This window comes from Pinus tabuliformis, chromosome X (assembly GCF_031772625.1).
Source record: "Pinus tabuliformis cultivar Carrire ecotype Pingquan chromosome X, CPIR1, whole genome shotgun sequence".
NCBI classification, from domain to species: Eukaryota; Viridiplantae; Streptophyta; class Pinopsida; order Pinales; family Pinaceae; genus Pinus; species Pinus tabuliformis.
This window is the reverse complement of record NC_142308.1, coordinates 1,340,275,806-1,340,300,282: the sequence shown is the minus strand read 5'-3', so window position 1 is coordinate 1,340,300,282 and position 24,477 is coordinate 1,340,275,806.

Sequence of the window (24,477 nt, the reverse complement as noted above, 5' to 3'; positions counted from 1 at the left end):
TTCCCACCCAGTTCGTATGAAAGGCCTTTTCCTAGGTCTTCGACTCGTGATTGAAAGGAATTTTGACGGGCCTACATTTACTTTATGTTTACCTTTTAGATTTAGATATTAGTTAGACCTATATTATCCATCTCTATTTGCTATTAAATTCTCATGGACAACCCTTTATTCCATAGCTTTGCTTCCCTATTTCACATAGATTGCCTAACTCTATGGCTTTTCTATTTTTATATTTTGAATTCACACACCTAATCTAATTTCAACATAATTCTCCCGGACTACTTACTGGGCAGCTGAATTCACATACCTAATCTAATTTCAACATAATTCTCCCGGACTACTTACTGGACAGCTTTTCTATGTTGGATGGTTCTTTCACAGGTTACCTAACTAGCACCTTTTAGGTTTTTATATTTTATATAATTCAAATCACATGCCTAATGTTTACCTTTTAGATTTAGATATTAGTTAGACCTATATTATCCATCTCTATTTGCTATAAAATTCTCATGGACAACCCTTTATTCCATAGCTTTGCTTCCCTATTTCACATAGATTGCCTAACTCTATGGCTTTTCTATTTTTATATTTTGAATTTACATACCTAATCTAATTTCAACATAATTCTCCCGGACTACTTACTGGACAGCTTTTCTATGTTGGATGGTTCTTTCACAGGTTACCTAACTAGCACCTTTTAGGTTTTTATATTTTATATAATTCAAATCACATGCCTAATCTTAAAATTACGGTGACCCCATCATGGGATTATTCCAAGATATGGTAATATTGTAGACCGGTAAGAGTAGTTATTGTTGTCCAATAATGAATGAATGATGATTATGGTTGATCAGTGGTCCGTATAAATAATAATAACAAGAAGTTCACAAATGGTGTATTTCTTTGTGATTGGCCATCCGTAATTATGACAATAAAGAATGACAACCTAAACAGAACTTTCTCAATCTATACGTTAGCTGTTAGAAATAGTTGGCATAGCCACTCACTTCAATACTTCGCGTCAACAGCAAGCCAGTCAACTTTCTCATTCTGTGCATAGAGGGTTCCAAATATGGAGCATAACGGTTCACTTCAATACCTACCATCAACAATAACCCATTTAATAACCTATCAACAACCCTTTAGTAATTCTATAAATTTATTCTATTAATTCCCCACATTGAGGGAAGGCAAATATAAGATTTTATTCTAAGATTTTAGGCCAACATATTATATATATATATATATATATGAGAGAGTAAAGGTGGGTTTTGGGTAAATATTTCAATGTAAGTTGTTAATATTTGGGAAATTTTACCCCACTAGAGAGCTCAAGATTTTGAGTGGAAGAGCGTTACTTGGTCACTAAACAATTGGACGGTTTGGCCAAGGCACTAAGGGATTGTGAGCATGGGATCAGCAAAGAACAAAGTCAACATTGGTCCAAACCCCATCAACATGTTAGTTAAGGTAAATTTGCATATGGAGAGTGACAAGCGTGAGAAGGTGTGTGGACTACAATGAATGGCAACATAAATGGTGCGATAGCAATAGCTAAGAATGAGTAAAGATATTTTGGATATGAAAATTTTTAAATTACATGTAAGGTTACAATTATGAGACATGGTTAGGCATGTGTACCTTGTAAGTAAAGTGTTGATTAAAAGTAAGTTATGGGAGAGGATTGCATAGTATTTGTTAATATTATTTGAAGTATTGCTTTATATTCCAGGGGTGTTTGTTGGGTAAATTTGACATAGGTTAGGGGTGAGGAGCATGTGATATTTGTGAATATTATTTGAAATATTTTTTTAAATTCAAGGGGTGTTATGTTGGGTAAATTTGTCTTACCAACGAAGTCAATGTTGTTGAGACAACCATAGTCGTTTTGGGAAACATGGTATTGGTGGCCAATGGTATTAAGTCCATGATATTATATCTACTTAAAGCATTTAAAAGACTTGCGAATTCTCTATTGCAATGTAATAGAGTTGAGAGGAGAGCTTACTTGGCCATTGCAATGTACTAGAGTTGAGGTTTACTTGGCCAGGTCAACCATATTGGCTGGCTTAAATGTATTAACTCAAGGATATTGGCTACTAATATCCATAAAATAATAGATCTATTATTGGTTGGTTTTTCTCAAGTTGTATTTTTCTAGGGTAAGTTATGTGATTTGTTGTTATATCTATAATTTCTATTAATTAGTTTCTTCTCGCATAAGTGTAATTATTAACAACTTCTAAACCAATGATTTTGGTTGATGACTTTTTGGCAATAATATTTTAGTGGATGGTTTCTTGGCTAATGGGTTTTATAGATAGACAAATTTCTTCAATTCTAATCTAATTTTTGCCAACAAATTAGGGTATTGAAGGTTGGAGAATACACATATATATTGTATTTTACATAGTTGAAAACAGGGGAAAATGATCTTTGAAAATGTCATTATTCTTATTTAAGTTTCCAATGTAAAAGTTTTGTGTATAGTGTGTTGAAATGTTATCATTTACATTTTCTCTTTATTTAAAAATATATATGCATTGTTCACTTAACAAATTTAAATTAACAATTGGTTTTATAGAAGGATTTTTGTTTTAGGGGATGTAAGTGTTGCTAGGTGATTATATTGATATAGGGCTATGGAAGATAGGTGATAAACCTTTTTAATGGAAACTATAGAGGGGTGATTATTGTATGGAAATGAATGGGAAGTAGTTGCAGTGTGAAGATTGAGAAGTTAAACGAATAAAATTTTGAGCCATGGAAGATAAAGATGATCTTTCAGTAAGGAACAATGGATGGCTACATACTTGCGTATGAAACTTATTATATGTCAAAAGAATATTGGTAAGAGTAGAATTATTCAACTTTTTCTCTTAGATTCTGTATTGTTAACATAGTTACCAATCAAATGAAAAAATTACTGATTACCTATTTTTTTGAGGTAAGCAAAAAATCACTCGATTTTGAAAAGTGGTTATTTAGAATACACCCTTTTTTTTTTAACATATTTTTGGCACTTTAAATTTGCTTAGGTATCAAATCTGAACATCTTTTTCCTAATGTTAGCGATTTTCATACCGATTTTGAAAAGTATTGATGCAACATCAACCCCTTCTTTTAGAGGGCTTATTTTTCACACTTTAAATTTTCTAATATATTAAGTGCATGGATATTTTCTTTAAATGTTGGTGATTTTCCTGTGGATTTTGAAAAGTGTTGATACAACATCAACTCTATTTCTTTAAAGGGCTTGGTTTTCACACTCAAAATTTTCTAATGTATTAAGTGTGGATATTTTTTCTAAATGTTAGTGATTTTACACAGATTTTGAAAAAAATCAACATTTTTTAAAGTAATATTTTTGACACTTCAAATTTTCTAATGACCTAAGTATACACATTTTTTAAAAAGTTGATTATTTAACCATTTTTCAGGTTGTCTTATTCCTTTTATTGTTTTTCGTCATAAGATGTTTGTTTTTTAAAGGTTTTCCAAATATGTTTTTTTTGTTTTTCTTTGCAATATTTATCTATAATGAAATTTTTAATTTTTTCTGCAAAGTTTAAAATTAATAATAACAATAACATTTTGAATATCCTTTTTTGTATAAATTTTTATATTGTTAATTAATAGCAATACACATGAAATAATTGTCATTAAAAAATAATAATTTTAAACACTCGACAAAAGATACACATTGTTCATATAGATATAATTAAAAAGATACATTTATAAAAACCTTTTATCGATAAGTGACATGTTAAATCAAATATTTTTATGAAAAACTTCAATAAAAAGAGTTGAAGAAAGAGAAAAATTTATGAATTTTATACCCAATTTCAAGTTTTTTCGCAAAAAAAAATAATTTACATTTTATGTAAGAACTATAGCACATTGTTAGAAAAGTGTTGACCTTGAAAATTACTTAGTGATTTTTCTAGAAGATATTTTTTATATATTTTTTATTTAATAATAATTATTTTTTTTAACACAAACTCTCTCTCTCTCTTCTTCTTCTTCTTCCTTTTTTTTTTTTTTTAAATCTTTTAATTTTTATTTTGTTTTGAGTTTTTAATTTTATTTATTTATCTATTTATTTATTATTATTATTTATTTTTTGCAGCGTGTGTGTCGATCCTCCACTAGCAGCGTCACCCTATTATGTGTGAATTTGATAGTTGATTTTAAAGTTTTCGTTATAATAGACCAAGTCTACAACCATAGTGTGTCAATTTCATGGTCGATTTTTAAGATTTCATTATCATAGGTGGAGGTCGCTTACAATGCATGTCAATTTGATGCTTGATTGTTAAATTTTCATTACAATGTGTCAAGTTGTCTTATGCTAAGTTTTAAAAAATAGCTATACTTTTAACTTTTAAAAAGTAAATTACTCTTCGTATAATGACTCTTTCATTCAGCTGTTCCTTTTTAAAGCTTTTTTTAGTCATAATTTTTCCATAATATCATGATTGAAATATATTAAAAATTTAACATTTTTTGAAGTCACGATATTTTATTTTTAATGTTATGGTTGAAAACAATTATAAGTATTTAATAGTTAACATCATGGCTGAAAATTGTTCAAATTTTAATGCTTTTTAGAGACATGATATTTTATCTTTTATACCATACTTGAAAATTGTTGAAATTTTAAGGTTTTTCAGAGCCTTGATATTTTATCTTTAACGTCATTGCTAAAAAATGATGAAAGTTTACCCCGAAAAAAAAGAGATATTATTCCAACATCAATACTTTTCATTTTCACGGTGTGTTTTGCACCAAAAAAATAGCTTTTACTGTCATTTTGAAAAATATTGAAAATTTACCCTAAAAAGAAAAGTGGTGAGGAAAAATCAACATTTCTCATTTTCAGGTTGTTTTGATATTTTTTGGGGGTTTTTTCCCTGGAGTTCTCATTTTGAAGTAATAGTTTGTGTTTGATCAGTAACTTGTTTGTTGAATTTCCTTGGATGAGATGCTACAAAGAAGCTATGGAAAATGTTACGGGAATTTAATGAGTAAAAGTGCTTGATAAATAAGATATTTCCGTGAAAGAAATTATTTTACCTTACGATAGAATATGGAAACTACATTACACAACAACATGAAGTTGCAGGAATAAGATAATTGTTTTAACTTACTAACTTCATTACTATATTTTAGCAACAATTTAATTGTAAAAAAAAATAGTACCATTGAAATATTTATATTAGATTTTAAGGATGTAGTTGTAGCATTGCTACTAAATGAAAAAGGATTAATAATTGCAATGCAATATAGTCATTGCCCTACCACAATCACTATTTAATTTTTTAACACTTATTTATAGCGCAGAAAAAAATCAACACAATGTAAGCAAAAATCTCTTCGCGCAAAAATCTTTGCACAATGAATGCTCTGCACAGTGAAATTTCTCTCGGTAGTGCTCTCACCACAAGCTTTGACACACGTACTGATAGGGTGTCTATCTTGATAGTATAAGTTAATAGGTTCATAAGTAATAATAATTACGCCGTAAGGCGTTTCCATTTGAAATCATTTCCATAAACTGACACTCTACAAGGTTTGACACTGTTGGATCAATTGTTAGACGATTCAAATATTTTCACTCATTTGATTTCACCATGGACTCCTTCAACCACCTTCAACCACCTAACTGTCACTATTAGTCAATTTCTTTATTTCCACGGTCTTCCTTCCTTCTGCTTGAGCTGGGAGGTCATTGAAAATCCTCATCAATCTCGGCACATAGGTGGATGAGACAATATCCACGCTCTTTGACTGCATGAAGACTGTTAATTTCATTTTCGACGAGGGGTAAGGCAAGTCATTGGGAAGGAGTTCTTAGTGCCCAATTCCTAAAGTTTGCTCATCTAGAGTTTCTGGTGCCCGATTCCTAAAGTTTGCTTGTCTCTTATCGTAATGAACAATTTCTTTTATTCGCTCGTCTCTTACCGTAATGAACAATTTCTTTTATGCCTAATCATTGTTCTCATTTTTATCATTTTCTACGTACCATGGCAGTGGATGAGTATGACTTTTTCTTTTCCATTTGAACTTATTGTGCTCTTGAGCTACATGGTAGTATTGCGTTTAGATCACCTATCGATCCAGTCAGGTTGTGGACTCGCAACAATCGTTAAGGGACCTGGTTTGTTCTCTGGCATTGGCAAGAAAAGTCGAGGTCTCTTTTAGAAGGATTTCCTCGTTGATCAAAAGTTTAGTCTAACACCTATACTCCCACTGGATTGGTCTTTACATCCACTAGTAACAAGAAAAGGGATTTTTTTCTATGTGATCTCATGACAGAGTTGAAGAATAAAAATATTACAAATGATATTAAAGTGGACACAAGCTCCAATTTGTTTGCACCTATGACAATAGATGAACCCACTGGAGGATTGAAAGCTATTCTTAGCCAGATATATGTGTAACAGCCAGTGTGTTTCTTGATTATGTCTTAATTTGAAGTCTTGGTTAATGGATTGCAATGCTATAGTGATTAACTATTACCTCAATGAAAATATATAATTCCATAGATGTCATCCCTGATTTCTCATAGCTCATATGTTTGCTTTAGATATGTTGCTTTACATAATGGAATGTATATAAATGTTCTTTTGGTTCAAATATGTTATTACATAACGAACTATATACAAATGTGCTTCTGGAAAGATATAAATATAAGAAATAGTGACTCGTTTATCTTCATTTTTACCGCATTTTTAAAAGTCTTCTTTGAACATAATTGTTACTATTTTTTTAAAGTTAGTTTGATCCACTGGATTTTTAACTTTGAATCATGCTAATCACCAATTAAATCATTTTTACAGCATTTTCGGCCGTCTTCTTTGAACAGAGATGTTACTTTTTTTTTAAGTTGGTTTGATCCACTCGATTTTGAACTCTGAATCATGGTAATCACCAATTAAATTGCAATTGATTCTCTCGTTTTTTCTTATTTTAGACAATGCCAAACGGATTGGGATGGGTTTAAGGATTTGTAATATTTGCATTTAATTTTTTCCAATCAACTCATCGAAGTAATTGAATGCTTCCTCGGAGATATATTTTTATTCATTTGACTGATGCACTTTTTACGTTGGATTTCGAGGAATTCTTATTTAGAAAATACTTGTATATTTCGAACAAATTGCTCTCAGGTCCACCTTTAGAGTTCTTATTTATATTATTACTTTATAGTTATCATTCATTTTAAGAGCTCAGGGTTTGGGCTAAAGCTAGCTACAGGCTAACTACAGAGTACTGACACGAAGTACAGATTTCTTCCAAGAATTCATTGGGAGTAGGAGGTCCGAGTTGTTGGCAAAGAGATAAATTTGATGTGGAAATTATCTAATCAAAAGTAATTTGGAACAATGAATTTTATAATATTAAATTGAAATAGAATGGTGTAAACCTGTTGCAGAGAAATTTAAAGTGGAGAATCTAGAATGAAAATTACTATTTTCTAAATCTGTGCAACCATTAATTCAACCATTCATAATTTATACTTTAGTCTGTTTCGGCTTATAGTTTTAATGTTGTTCTTTCTTTTGTAAGCTGGTAGGAGTAACACTGCTTAGATTCTTACAATAAACTATGTTGAATGTAATAGAGTTCAATGCATGAGTTCATATACTTGTAAAACAAGAAAGGAAAAAGAGGAAGAAAAAATAAAACCTTTCCATTAAAAATTGGAAGTATCCTACTCACAATAATGTTTGAAACAGTCCTCTTTTCCGACATTTAAGAAGAATATTTCTTGGTATGCCAATTGGGTTGAAATGTTTAGTGAATTAGTAAGTACTCAAAATGTCAAGGCTATTAAAAATAGTTTTTGTTTCCATTTCGATTATGGAGAATCGAGATTAAGGTTGCGGAAATCCATGTAGAAAATTAGGGATATTGATAGTGGGGATGTGATTAGTCAGTCAGTTGAAGTCATTGGTGATAAAAAAATTATTTGACATAGAAAATTCTAATTATTGTTTATCGTTCGAGTTTGAATTTTTTTATAAAAAATAATAACTATTTTATTTTAATGATTTTATTAATTTGATAATTGAAAATAAATAAAATGAAATAACTAGATTATTTAAGTATAATGAAATTAATAAAGATTTAAAAATTAATAACTATTTTATTTTAATAAGTATATCAATTGGATGGGAAATAACGATTAGGAGAGGAGTTTTTCATATGAGAGACCTTGTGGCAGGTGCTCTGGTGTGAGAGTTTATAGGTGCTAGTAGATGTTGAACTCCATGGAAGGGAGTAAAGGAGGAAGCTCCACTCCCTCCTACAAGTAGGTTGTGGCCAGGCGAGGTAAGAATCCAATAGAAGAGGTCAAAGGTACTGCTGAATTAAGAAACAAAGAATGGAAGAAGAGCAGGAGGGAAATACAGTAAAGGAGAATAATAGCACAAAAGACAAGGAGGAAGATGACAAGGAACAGGGGCAAAAACCAAGGCATGGAAGGGTCCATGTAAACCCAAAACCGAAGTCAGACCCAGAGTAGTACTGAATAGTCCTGCTCGGCAGGCACACAGGGAACACATGCAGACATATGCTATCATTTATAAATTCATGGGAGTATGGCCCACTGAAAAAGCATTACAGACATGGATTAAATATCATTTGAAACCAAAAGGAAGCATTGACCTACATCTTGGGTCAGAGGGATTCTTCACTGTGGTCTTCACAAATATTGAGGATAAGGACATAGTGTTTGAAGGGGGCCCCTACTTCTTTGTGGCTGTTGGCCTCTACATGAGGCCATGGAGGATGAAATTTGTCCCGGAGTGGGAAACATTTACCTCAGTTCCGGTTTGGGTAAGGCTTTACTCCCTTCCTCTTGATTATTGGCAAACAGAGTGGTTAACAGCCGTAGGAAATAAATTAGGATGTTTTGTCAAAGCTTCTGAAGCCACCAGAAGGGGAAAATACACTTCCTTTGCACAGATTTTTGTGGAAATGGATCTATCAGGAGCCCTACCGGATGAGGTTATTTTGGAGGTTTATGATGAATAATCGGTTCAAACAGTGGATTATGAACATATTCCTTTTAGATGTCGCAGATGCCATAAGCATGGACACCTCTTTAGAGATTTCCCTCTCAATAAAATAGAGAATAAGAACAAAGCTACCACCATGAAAGATACAGAAAGCTTTCATAAAGTGAACCATAAAGGAAATGGGGGCGAAAGGGGACTTAAAGAACATCAAGCAGAAGGGCCTCAAGTTAGTCTCAACAGGTACCAAGTGCTTGAAGAAGAAGAAGAGACAAAAGAAGCGGATCAGAGCACGGAGGTAAGTCCAGAGGAGAAGGAGGAAGAGGAAGACAAGGAGCACACAAAGGATGATAATAAATAGAAAGAGGCTATGATGAGTGATGCAAAACTAGATATGGACCAAGACATAACCCAGAGTGAGATGGAAATGGAGGACCATGAGTTACAGGAGGTTCTTGAGAGTGAAAACCTAGACTTGGAAGGGTTCTTGAAACAAGGAACCATGGGAGCGGTAGATTCATTACCTCAAGAGGAGTTCACTAGAGTACATCAGCTGTACTTATGGAAACCCTAGAATACAAGGATGGTCAGGCAATGGAATACTGCAAAACAGGGTAACGAAGGGGTGAAAACTTTGAAAAACATACTAGGATTAGCACCTAGAGGCCCGGGTAAAAAAAGAGGCAGAAAAAAGCAGAATGAGCTCTTGATGGAATGTGGAAAGCTAATGATAGATTCAGGTAAGATGAAAGACCCAACCAGTTACTCCTTCACAAATATTTAATGATGAAGTTCACTTCTTGGATTATAAGGGATCTTGGCAGTAAAAGGAAGCAAAGATTAATTACTAATAGAATGAAGCAAGAAGCTCCAGATGTGATTTTTATCCAAGAAACTAAACGTTCCATTCAGTGAATTAAAGAATTACATAACAAATGGCTCAATCGTTTTGAGTTTTTAGAACTCAAGGCAGAAAATGCAGTAAGTGGAATTCCTACTCTTTGGAACCCCCAAAAGATTGGGCTAATAGATGTTGAGGCTTCTAGAAATTATTTATTAGTGGTTATTCAACCTGTGGGAGATAGGGAGACCTATTTGGTCATGAATGTTTATGGCCCTCAGAGAATGGATGATAAACTCAGATTTATAGATTCTCTGGTAGATCTAAGAGCAATATTTGGAGATATACCCTGGATTTTGGGTGGTGATTTCAACATGATCAAATCACTTTCAGAGAACAAAGGGGGTACCAGATCCCTAAATAAAGACTCCTTAGCCTTTCAAACTTTCATGGATTCTATGAAGCCAATTGACATTGTTTCCAGTAATGGTCTCTTTACTTGGAACAATAAAAGAGGAGGAGAGTCTCTAGTAGCATCAAAGTTAGACAAATTCATCATCACAGAGGACCTTATGCTCAACAATAAGGAAATGGGAGCAAGTATTCTCCCCTTTGGAGGATCAGATCACTGGTCGGTACCACTGGAGGTCAAAGGCATAGGAACCCCCAGGAATAGACCTTTCAGATTTGAAAATATCTAGCTCTCCCATCCAGATTTCATTAAAAACATTTCAGGTTGGTGGTCTGAAGATTTACACATTCAGGGTACAAGTATCTTCCTTCTTCACAAAAGATTGGAACAAGAAAGAATTTGGTAATATTTTCGAAGGAAAATAAGTTGTGGAAAACAAATTGCAGGAACTAAACCAAGTCCTTATCTTGGCTGGCTTTAACAAAGTCAAAGATGAGAAAGCTAACAATCTCCAGCAAGAATGGGAGAACTTTTGTAAACAAGAAGAAATATTTTGGAGACAGAAATCCAGAGTTCAATGGCTAAAAGAAGGAGAGCGAAATACTAGATTCTTCCATAGATCCACCTTGGAAAACAGAGCCCACAATAGAATCTCTTCGATCCAGGATGAGGAAGGGCAACTTCCCAGTTCCCACGAAGACATAGAAGTTGTTCTTGTCCAGCACTTTCATGGGATAGCAAGGGAAACCATCTCGGGCAGAGAGCATTTCATCAAGGATTTAGCAAGACATATACCCAGACTGGTATCCAATGAGGATAATTTTAACCTCAATAGACCAGTGACTAAAGAAGAGGTTAGTGAGGTCCTAAAAGAAATGAATAATGGTAAGGCACCAGGCCCAGATAGTTTCAATGTAGATTTCTTTAAAGCATGCTGAAATATAGTCAAACAGGACATTCTGAATGTAGTTAAAGACTCCAGGAGGGACAAAACCATCTTGAAGGTGCTTAATACCACCTTTATCTCCCTGATCCCTAAATAGGAATTGTCTCAAACTCCTAACAAGTTTAGACCCATAGCCTTGTGTAATGTGGTCTACAAGATAATATCCAAAGTTGTGGCCAATAGACTAAAACCTCTTCTTCCTACCCTGGTGTCAGTGGAACAATCTAGATATGTGGAAGGTAGGAAAATCCTCAACAACATCATTCAATCTGATGAGTTGGTGCACTCATTAACTATCAACAGGAACGCTAGAATGATCATGCAATTGGATATATCCAAAGCTTATGATAAGCTGAATTGGACTTATATCAGGAAAGTTCTCAATGCTTTTGGGTTTGATCACAACTCGATCAGATGGGTCATGGCCCTTGTTACTTCTCCCAATTTTTTAATTCTTTTTAATGTTTCTCCCTTAGAGACTTTTATTCCTTCAATAGGCCTCAGGTAGGGAGATCCTCTCTCTCCCTTTCTCTTTATACTCATGATGGAAGGGCTAGGTTGATCTATCAAGCATGCCAAAGCAGTTGGTAAAGTCAAAGGGCTCCAAATCTCTGAAAATGGATAGCCCTGGACTCATCAACAATTTGTGGATGATACCATGCTGAAGGGAATCCCCATGGTCAAAGAGGCTCTTTCTTACAAACAAGTCCTGAGTGACTTTGCCATGGCTTCAAGTATGGAAGTTAATATCTCCAAATCTAAGATTTTTTTCTTTAATACTCATATTGCTATTCAAAGAAATATATCCAGAATTTTGGGCTTTTAAAGGGATACCCTCCCTTCAAAATATTTGGGAGTTCGTCTAACAACCAAAATTTACACAAGAGCATTTGGGAGCCAGTGATTAATAAATTGCAAGATAAAATCATGAAATGGACTATCAAATCTTTAAACTTGGCTGGTAGGTTGGTGCTCACTAAGACTGTCCTACAATCACTGTCAACTCTCCCAACACCAAAAGGATTCCTGCAACAATTCAGAACAATAAAAAGAGACTTTATTTGGGGCAAGGGGGAAGAAACAAAGAAACGGGCCTTGGTAGCTTGGGAAAAAAAATTTCCAACCTAAAAACCATGGAGGGCTTGGATTGGATGATCCTGAGATTCTAAGCAAGGTTCTAGGAGCAAAATTATGGTGGTGATGGGTAAAATACCTAGAGGCTCAGTGGGCTATTATTTGGAAAGAAAAATATGCCAGCACTTGGCAAAACAATGATCTCATTAGAATGTCTGGAAAGGTAAAGGGCTCATACATTTGGAATAAGGCCTGGGAGAATCGGGGTTTAGTTCAAGATAACAGCTTCTGCGAAATCAGAGAGGGAGATATAGCTCTATTTTGGGAGGATAAATGGCAACAAGAACCTATACTATTAAGAGAAGACTTGAGGATCCTCAAGGAAGAGATAGATACTAAAGGGTTATCTAAAGTAAAATACTTTTGGGACCAAATCAATAGTTTGGGAAAATGGAGAACCTGGAGGAACTTTAATTTTAGGGATGATAGTCCCCTGAAAGCTAAAGCAGAGACTCTAATAAAAATATTAGATCAAAGGAAGATTTTGTTGTCAGAAGGGCATGACCAACTGAGATGGGGCAACAATAATGAGGGTACCTTTAATCTTAAGGAGGCAAAGCTCATCCTCCTTAACCTGATTTCCCAGGCTTTGGCTAGGATTTGGCAAGATCTATGGAGACATCAAGGTTGGATAAAAATTAAACTCTTCATGTGGCTGGTTCAGCAAAGGAAAATTCTGACCTGGGATAATATTAGGAAGATGGGTGTCCTGGGGCCTTCCAGATGTCAACTATGTGAAGCCCAAGAGGAAACAATGGAGCACCTTCTCAACAATTACATTTTCACCTCCAGGTTGTGGGATTATTTTGCCACCATTTTCCAACAGACTGATAGGGAGAAAGGGAGTATCATCAATACCCTAAATAAATGGAGAAGAAACTTTTCAGATTATGAAGTTCTTGGCTTAGCATGGGCTATCATGCCAAACTCCATTATTTGGAATGTCTGGAAAGAAAGGAACAATAGAATCTTCAAGAATGAAAAGAGATCATCCTAATGCCTCTTTGAGTAGATCCTAAAACAACTCAAGGAAACAATCGGCACTATTGTGTGTAATCTCCCTAAGAACCCACCTTCTACCGCAGAATTGAGAATTCTCAGTGAGTTGGGTTTGCAGGGACTTATTCGTCAGAGACTGGATAGGGGGGTAACTCCCATGGAATTTAAGCAAGATTTCTGGCATCCTCCCCCTAAAGGTTTTTTAAAATATAACATTGATGGGGCTTCAAAAGGCAACTCGGGAACTGCTGGTTATGAAGGGGTGTTAAGGTATGAGAATGGAAGTATCCTTTTCATCTTCTACTGTTATTTAGGAAGAGCCACCAACAACATGGCAGAATTTCTGGCTATGGAGTAGTGTTTAGATTTCTTGGAACAGGATAACCACCAAAATGTGATAGTTGAAGCTGATTATGAGTTAATCATTAAATCAGTTAAGAAAATCAGTTGGGGCACAAAGCTGGAGAAAGTCACAAGGAATTGGAGGCTGATCCAAGGCTTTCGAAGGATTTAGCATCACCTGTAGAGCCTTCGCACAGTTAGTTTTAAAGATGTAAGAAGAATGACCAATAAACTGGTGGATCTTCTGGCCAATCAAGGAGTAAACAACATAGAGAATAGTGTTGTGATGAGCTGGCAAGAGCTGCCTCAGAGCAGGTTAAAGGCGAATTGTCATAACTAGGGATATGAAGATAGGATCGTGTTTCGAAGCAGAGCCATGGTGACAAAGTCTAGCTGAATCTGGTGCTTATTGTTTACTAGTTTTTCCAATTTCAGGTCTTTAATGAGTAGCAGGCCAATCCCGACCTTGTTTCTCGGGTTGGTACTTTTTTAGCGGATCCAGATACTAGTAGATCAGGTGGCTTTGGTTCTTGGAAGAACGACAGGATGGCGGGGGTTTCTTCTTTCTTAGGTTCTGGAGGAAAAGACATAGTGAAAGGTCGGAATTCGGGCTCTCTCGGCAGCCTCGAAACCATGGGTTTTCCAACTTCACTCGCTTTATCGGGTCTAGGGCGGTTTTCCAGTGTTCAGGGGCCTTGCAAGCGGGATATGGTTTTTCCGAATTTGAAGCGATTCCATTCATCGAGCTACACGTGGCAGTGAGGCCGAATTGAATACCTCCCTCATCGCACACTATTGTTTGGTGATGTTGGTCGACGCGATTTGATCTTAGCTGTTGGATCAAACAAGACAAATCTACGGCTAGGATTGATCAAGCCTATTGGTGGATCATGTGGGTAAGCATTGCACTTCTTAGTATTGCGAAACTTGCCACAACCATTGGATCGGGGGAGGAGGTTCAACGTTGGAGATTAAAGATATGGGAGATGCTAATGACTTTTAATTTTGGTGGGATGCAAAAAGCTCTAGGTGGGAGGAAATTTTTTTTGGGTCGCTCTGTATTTTCGCGGGTTTGTGAGTTTTTTCGGACTTGATTTCCCTATAGACCGGTACTTTTGTTCCTCTTCAAGTCCGTTGCTAGCTTAAACTTTGTCATGTTCTTAAGAATATAGAGGTTTGATTTGTAGGGGTAGGGGCTTTTGCCTTGGGCCTATTTCCTGTTGGTATTTAGGTTTCATCGTTGGTCCACATCTTCTTATGGATGGTTGTAAATTCTGTATTTTATTAATGGAAAAGAAGGTCCGAGTCTAATTAAATTACAAAAGATTTTCATATTTAAATTTGACACATAAAATTAAATTAAATTTTGAAATAAATTAGAATAATTCGATATTTATTTGAATGATTATATTAATTTCATAATTGAAGAAAATAAATAAAATTATAACTACATTATTTAAATGTAATTGAATTAAGGAAGATTTTGATATTTAAATTTGAGAAGTAGACAATTTGACTATGTATTAAAGTTTAAAGAAATTCCAATAATATTCCTCTTTTGATACCTTTCTTCCTATGGTAAGAATAACTCTTATTGATGCCAATCATTCTCTCAAGTAATTTCAACATTTACGAACCCCTTACATAATATGATTATGCAAATAACTTCAACATCTACCAACTATTTACACAATATAATTATGTATTAAAGTTTGAAAAGTAAAAGAGGATTAAATATTTATATGAATTTTATATGAATATAATGTTAGAATAGGTGAATTCCACTAGGTTACATAATATGATTATGCAAATAATTTCAACATCTACCAACTATTTACACAATAAAATTATGTATTAAAGTTTAAAAAGTAAAAGAGAATTAAATATTTATATGAATGTTATAAGAATATAATGTTAGAATAGGTGATTTCGACTAGGTTTTATGTTCAAATCTCATTGGGAGGAGTTAAATATGGAAGTCACTTATGGAGGAATTAAACTATCCCAAGGAGAATCCAAGCTTGACAAGTCTCCCACAATCCTAGTGATAACATCCCACTCGTGGACAACACATTCGTACATCCAATAGATGGGTTGGGACCTAGGTGTAAGCTTAGCCTACTTACAAATATATATCTATATATATATATATATATATATATATATATGTTGTAGAGTGATTTTGTTGATAAATGTGTTTATTTTAGGTAAATACAATATATATGATTGATTTATGTTTAATTGAATTTTGAATTCCAAATTTAATTATAAATTTAGTTTTATTATAAAATTTAAAGTAATATAAATAGGTTTTGTAACACCCACCTCCCATATCTACCCAACTAACTGGGAAGTAAGGGTAAACATGCAAGAAGAGACCACTATGGATAAGATTCAATCAACCTCCTTTGTGACTTTAAGGAAATGGAATCGAAAAGAAATAAACTAAACAAGATCATAACCAGAACCCGATTAGCCATTACTTTTGTCAAACATATCATTGATATGTAATCTACAGGTGTATTTGATAATGACTTTGGATTATAAATAGACATAGTCATACGAAGTTGGAATTACATATTGATTTATGATCTAAGCACTTAGAGTTGAATAGTCAAAATTATACATCTAGATCTTCTAGCTTGATTTAAAGATGAGTATTGTCTTTTTAATACTTGGTTTCCCTCCTAATATTCTACTTTCCTTTCATTATAAGTATTGTGTTTGATTCGTTATGTAATAGATTATGGTTGTGGTAATAAATTGAATGGTACATTGATGTTTTTAATTTAACCAAAACCCATTAACCATTACAAGCAAGATCATAACCAGAACCCCATTAGCCATTACATTAGTGAGCATATCATTGATATGTAATTTACAGGTGTATTTGATAATGACTTTGGACTATAAATAGTCATATGAAGTTGGAATTACACATTGATTTATGATCTAAGCACTTAGAGTTGAATAGTCAAAATTATACATCTAGATCTTCTAGCTTGATTCAAAGATGAGTATTGTCTTTTTAATACTTGGTTTCCCTCCTAATATTCTACTTTATTTTCATTATAAGTATTGTGTTTGATTTGTTATGTAATTGATTACAGTTGTGGTAATAAATTGAATGGGACATTGATGTTTTTAAATTATCACTGTTATATGTTGTTACAATCACTTTTACCCCAATTCTTATTTTTAATTAGCAATATTTTAAAACAATTTAATCTTCCAATGATAAATAACAATTGTAGATAAAATAGTAAATGCAAGGAACAAAAAGAGATGTGAATTCACACCACACAAGAGCTTCTCTAATTTGTATATGAATATTTCTTTGTCTTTCTCTTAGAATTTGTGTTTTAAGTGTCATTTATATTTATTAAGAGCAATATAAATTTGAATACTTTCAATTTTATCATTTCAAAGTTGTTTGGCTCAATATGGAGTTATAATTATTTTTAAAATAAAGTTTTAGGTAAATACAATATATATGATTGATTTATGTTTATTTGAATTTTGAATTCCAAATTTAATTATAATTTTAGTTTTATTACAAAATTTAAAGTTAATTTCATCAAATTTTGAATATTCAAAGTAATATAAATATTCTTTGTAACACCCTCCTCCCATATCTACCCAAGCAATTGGCTAGCTAGGGTAAACGTGGGACCAACTAGGGTAAACATGGGATGAGAGGCCACTATGCATAAGATTCAACCTCATTGGTGACTTTAAGGAAATGGAATCAAAAAAGAAATAAACTAAACAAGATCATAACCAAAAGCCCATTAGCCATGATAGTTGTTTTGTCAAACCTATTGATATAGGAAAAAGCACCTAAAGGCAATTTCCCTGGTTTCCACAATCACCTTACGTGAACCTGTGGGCTATGGGCCACCTATACAAATTGGAAGCGTTTCTACTGGTGGGTTTTAACAAAAACCTGACCAATCACCAAACAACATTTCTACACATAATCTACCAATGAACGTCAGTGCCACCTGAATGCACACAAGACTGCACCTCAAATCGCAATTGCACACCGTTCAGGAATTGAACAACAATTGAAATTGAATAGCAATCGCAATTGAACAGCAATCACAATTGAGCAACAATCTCAATTAACGCTAGATCACTTTATGGTTGATATCCATTGGATAACATGCGGTCATCAAATCTATGACCTATGGGTCTTCAACTAGCATGCAGGTTAGTTACAGGCCTAATCCCATAGTTGATTGTGACGTAAGCATCGACTAGTGAGATCGATCACTATGATTTAGTGCGGGCCTTCAACCACAATCAGGGCATCCCTTACTCTCCTACCCCCACTACAGTTGCTAAACAAACTTCCTCTTGGTTTCGAACAAAGAATTAGCATCTTGATTTCATTCTTGGAATGGTTGAATTCAAGTTTAACGTAGATCTTCCTTCATAGTTCCACTGAGTTGTCCTTGAAAAAGAAATGCATGGATTCCATTCTATTTCAAATTTCCCTCATCACGTATTATGTGAAGTAGAGTTATCCTAGCTCAATCAGATCCAAATCTTTAATCCTCCCGATCCAAAGATCACTATAACAAATGGATTTAATGACTTAATATACACATAACTACTTTAACATCGATCGGATCATCATGATGATCATAATCACTCTCTCTCTTTCCACTGGATTCATGTACGGAGCTCTTGACTAATGATTCACACTAAACGTCACCCAGACATAGATTCATCTATCAACCTTTCCCAATCAGAGAATCAACATGTCCAACATATATGATTCTTTATTTGATTTTGAACTCCTAACTTCATTTCACCTTCTTACTCTGCATAAAACAAAGTTCTCCTTCATGGATGTGACTTGATCTCCGTTAACAGACAAGATACCTCCTTCAATACTATAAAGAAATTAAACATACGCACTCCAAATTCTTAAAACACTTTACACTGCCCAAATCACTAAGCAATATCGTAATAGCTGGTCAAATTTCATAATCTATGCAAATACTTTCTGTGTTGATAACTTCAACTCGACATCACAAGCTTCTTCAATGCATATTTTCGGATCTAAATATTTGACTTATTACAATGGTCTTTCAAAATGATAGAATTTCTTCAACACAAAACATTAAAGGAGCTAATCTCTTATCCAAGACTTCCACAGGAATTCAATCAATCAATAATCATCCAAGACGAAATAACATAATGAAAACTTTCTTTCATTAATCAAACTATATACATAAAATTCTTTGCTTGATTTCTTCCTTTGAAATGGCCCTCACACATTTCCTCACACCCGTCTCTATATTTTCCTCTATTGTTACTTCTCCCTATCCTCTCTATCCTATATATCCTCATACAGAGGCTTACATTTATAAAATTAATTACATAGTTATGGATTATTATAAATTCATGATTTCCTCCATAGATCGCTCAACTAAATCCCTAAAACATCTTATCCCTCTTTTGACTCAAATAATTTCTATTCAAGGAGCTCATAACTCCTAACTTATCTATACAACCCAACTCCTCTCATATTCTCAATTATAAGAGAATATCTACAATAAACCACACACTCATATTTTTCTCTTAAAATGTACATAATTTATAAAATAATTAACAGAAACATCACCCCCTAAATCAACCAAATAAGAAACGACATTTGAGTAGGATGCTCCTGCATCAGACTGCCCATGGAGAAAAGTTTCCATAGACTCCTATCTATGAGGTCTGTCACTTTTCTGTAATAATGCGATAACCACAAGTATCAGTGACTTGCTACCTCCAGGATTCCAAACTCTATTTTGCTACGAGTCCTTTAAAGTATCAACTCCATTCTGTAATTTTGTACATAATTACCAGAATAGTATTTTCAAAGAATTATTGAGCATGATTCTCGATTTTCCATGCCACATCGTGTTTACCTCTAGAAATATAGACTTGTGCACTGCAAGTGGAAACTCGAATACCCACTTCTATGGTCTCTGAATTTCGAATGGATTTCGAACTAGCTCTACATCGGCACTTGTAGTTTTATCAGTTGACTCAGTAGTGCTGAAGTTAATAAGAGCTAAATATGAAACCTCACCATCACCACCATTACTCACTCTGTCAACCGAATTTCGTCAGTTTTTACAGAAATTACTTCTTCGAATTCCTTGGAGTAATTCCTCTTTGTCAATTACATCAATATGATTAATGTTTTCTGTAGTGTCTTAACCTCCTTCTGCTGCAATTTCTCTAGTCTTATCTTCTTTGACCTCTGGCTCTTTATCTGCTGCTTCCTTCCCCAATTTCACTCGACACTCAACTTTCTGTAATGAAGAATAATCAAGAACTTCTTCTTGATCAAAACTATAATCATTGACTGTCCCTATAGTAACAAATTTCTCATTCGATACTATAGCTGCATTCATCAACAAATTATTAGTTTTAAAAATACAAGACCTTTCACCCTCTTTTGATGCTTCAAGCACCAATCTCCCATCATAGATCTTCTGGATTTCAACAGATCCTCTTTGTTGTGACTCCATTCCCTTGAGTCTCTCCTTCTCTAATAAATCAATATGAACTTTTTCAAGTTCTCCGAATGCATTTATCAACTTGACATTCCACTTCTATTGCAATAGCTTCCACTTGACTCGTTTCTTCATTCTCCACTTGTATATTCGGTCTTCATTTGTCTTTCTCGGTAGCCACTCCATTAATATATCTACTTCTGCTCTCATTACTAATAGACTCATCTCATGCTCTTCATTCTGCTGCCAATTGTTATACTCCCACAATCTAATGCCTTCCTCAAATTTACTCTTATGTAGTTGATCATCTCTTTTGAATTGCTGGTCTCTTCCATCTTTATCCTGCTGGATTACTACTTTGCTTCCTTCATGTATTTAAGGACATAACTTTCTTGTTGCTCCTGATCTTTCATATCATCTTCAAATAATCTGTGCTCAATTCCTCTAATTTCAACATCATATTTATTAATGTTGTCTCCCATACCTATAACCACATTATTAATTGAAGAGTCAAAACATTCACTTAACTCTATAAACATTAGAGACATTTCATCTTTATCATGCATGGTAATCACAAACTCTTCTTTATCAGGTTCTGAAAGCTTCGTTTCTCCTTTATGTTCCTTGAGTGATCTTTCCAGGAACTCTATTTCCATGTGAAATCTTTCCAGCATTTCATCACAATCTTCATTCTCAGCTTCATTATTTTTCTAGCAATCCTCTTGTTTTTTGTAGCATCATTGCAAAATTCTTTCATCAATTTCATTTAAAACATTCATTCGTTTACCTCCTTTGAATACCACTACGAAATTTTCATTATGCTTTTGGCCCATAACAACTTCAACTGATTTTCTTACACCAAACAAAAATTCATCTATGAATTCTTTCTGCTACAATAAATTAGCACCTTCCTCCTCTAAAAGGAATTCTCCATCATACTTCACCTCAAGAGCTTTATGCATCTTTGTGACAGTTTCATTAGACTGTCCATCATCTTATGCACATCCTGCAAACACACACAAACTATGAGATTTAAAAGCACAAGGCTTCATAGCCTCCTTTGCTTCCCTTGTCAACATATATTCGAATTGTTCTAAACTATTCCAATAATCCATGAGATCTTTAGCTGATCTCTCATTATCCTATTCACCCAAAATTTCACCATGTTTTGGTCCACAAATGGAAACTTCCATTTCTAACAATGCTTCTATGATTTTTTCCATTAACCACTTTACTTGCCTCTATTGTAGCCTTTTTTGTAACTTATGCCACTTCACTGGATTCTTCTTTAATACTCAACTTAGTCTTTGGTTTTCCTCTAGCAGCATTGTTAACACATCGAGTTCTTCTCTTATCTCAACCATCTCCTTGTCAAGCTCTGCTTGACTCATCCATTTCCTGCGGATTGTTTTAGCACCCTTTTCCTTCATCTTGTAGCCTTCTTCTGAACCTTCCATATGACTTTCCATAGCCATCTTCTTTTCTATGTGAGCTTCTACACCTACAACCAATCAACTTCCTTCTGAGTTGAGCTTCTCACCAAGCTTCTTCTCTGCCTAGTTTCCAAGTCCTCATTCCCTTAGAAATTGCATTGAGCAATCTTGCTCTCTCTCTGGTTGCTACACTCACTTCTCTTAAGGACTCCTCTATCCTTGTCTATTACAAGCCTCAGCTGAAATGAGGTTCTACTACAATCTCTAAGAACTTCCAAAAGTTCTTCCTACATTCTTAATGTTGTAGTCTTGTGTCAAACATTTCCATTCATTCAACTGTTGTGAGCTTTCATACATTTGTAATCATAAACGTCCATAAGCAAGAACATCCTTGCTTTGATACCACTTTGATGCAGGAAAAAGTACCTAAATTCAATTTCCCTAGTTTCCACAATCACCTTATGTAAACTAGTGGGTTATGGGCCACCTATAAAAATTGGAAGTGATTCTATTGGTGGGTTTCAACAAAAACCCGACCAATCACCAAACAACATTTCTACACATAATCCGCCAACGAACGACAGTCCCACCTGAATGCACACAAGGCAGGACCTCAAATCGTAATTGCACACCAATCTGGAATTGAACAACAATAGCAATTGAACAACAATCATAATTTAATAGCAATCACAATTTAACAACAATCGCAATTGAAAAACAATCATAATTGAATAGCACTCGCAATTGAAAAACAATCGTAATTAACACTAGATCACTTTATGGCCAATATCTGTTGGATAAAAAGTGGTCATCAAATCTACGGCCTACGAGTCTTCAACTAGCATGTGGGTTAATTATGGGCCTAATCCCGTAGTTGACTATGACGTAAGCATTGACTAGTGAAATCAATGGCTATGATTTAGTGCAGGCCTTAAACCAGAATCAGGGCATCCCGTACTCTCCTAACCCCATTGTAGTTGCTGAACAAACTTCCTCTTGGTTTCGAACAGAGAATTAACATCTTGATTTCATTACTGGAATGGTCAAATTCAGGAGTTAGTGCGGATCTTCCTTCGTAGTTCCACTAAGTTTTCTTTGAAAAAGAAATGCATGGATTCCATTCTAGTTCGAATTTTCCCAATTACGTATTATGTGAAGTAGAGTTCTCCTAGCTCAATCAGATCCAAATCTTTGATCCTCTCGATCCAAAGATCACTATAACAAATGGATTTAATGACTTAATATACACATAACTACTTTAACTTCAATCAGATCATCCTGATGATCATAATCTCTCTCTCTCGTTCCATTGGATTCCTATACGGAGCTATCGACTAATGATTCACACTAAACTTCACATATACAAAGATTCATCTACCAACCTTACCCAATCAGAGAATCAACATGTCATACATATATGATACTTTAGTTGATTATCGAACTGCTAACTTCATTTCACCTTCTTACTCTGCATAAAACAAAGTTCTCCTTCAGGGATGTGACTCAATCTCCATGAACAGACAAGATACTTCCTTCGATGTTGTAAAGAAATCAGACATATGCATGCCAAATTCTTAAAAAACTTTACCCTGCCCCAATCACTATGAAATCTCATAATAGTTGGTTACATTTCATGACCTCTGCAAATACCTTCTATGTTGATAACTTCAACTCAGCATCACAGGCTTCTTCAATGCATATTTTCATATCTAAATATTCGACTTATTATAGTGGTATTTCAAAATGATAGAATTGATTCAACACAGAACATTAAAGGAGGTAATCTCTTCTCCAATACTTCCATAGTAATTCAACCAATCAACAATCATCCAAGACGAAATAACATAATGAAAACTTTCTTTCGTTAATCAAACTATATACATAAAATGCTTGGACGGATTTCTACCTCTGAAATGACCCTCACACATTTCTTCACACCCATCTTTGTCTTTTGCTCTATCCTATGTATCCTCATAGGCAGGTTTACATTTATAAAATTAATTACGTAGTTATGGATTATTCTAAATCCATGATTTGCTCCATAGATCACTCAACTAAATCCCTAAAATATCTTATCCCTCTTTTGACTCAACTAATTTCTATTCAAGGAGCTCATAATCCCTAGCATATCTATACAACCCAACTCCTCTTATATTCTCAATTATAAGAGAATATTCACAATAAACCACACACTCAAATTTTTCTCTTAAAATGTACATAATTTATAAAATAGTTAAGAAAAATATCACCCCCTAAATCAACCAAATAAGCAACGACATTTGAGCAGGATGCTCCTACATCACATATCATCGATATGTAATCTATAGGGGTAAATAACATAATTAAGTGTAGGGATCTCATACTTATCTGAGAATCACTATGTACCATTGTTCCCTCACGCCATTTGCTACATTATCCTCCATTAATTGATTAAGTCATTGACACGGTATCCATTCATATACAAGTAAAAACATGTTGAGAGGTGTACATAGGTAGTGCCATAACATGTGCATATAACCAACATAATAGGAACAAAAATACAATAAACATATTAGCCATCAAATCCATAAATACATTAGTACCTTTACACATGAAAATCAAGGGAATGTATTTCTCATTAATGAACACAATGAACCAACTCGAGACTGGACTACCACGTTCCACCATACCGTAGAATGGCTGAGCCAAATCTCTCTTCAGCCATTTACCCCCGTGCCATGTTAAGCATGAATGTGGGATCTCATTGAAGGCATCAATGAAAACTCATCCAACCAAAACAAAATAATGAAAGTAAATCCACAACCACCATGGCTATCCAAGAAATGG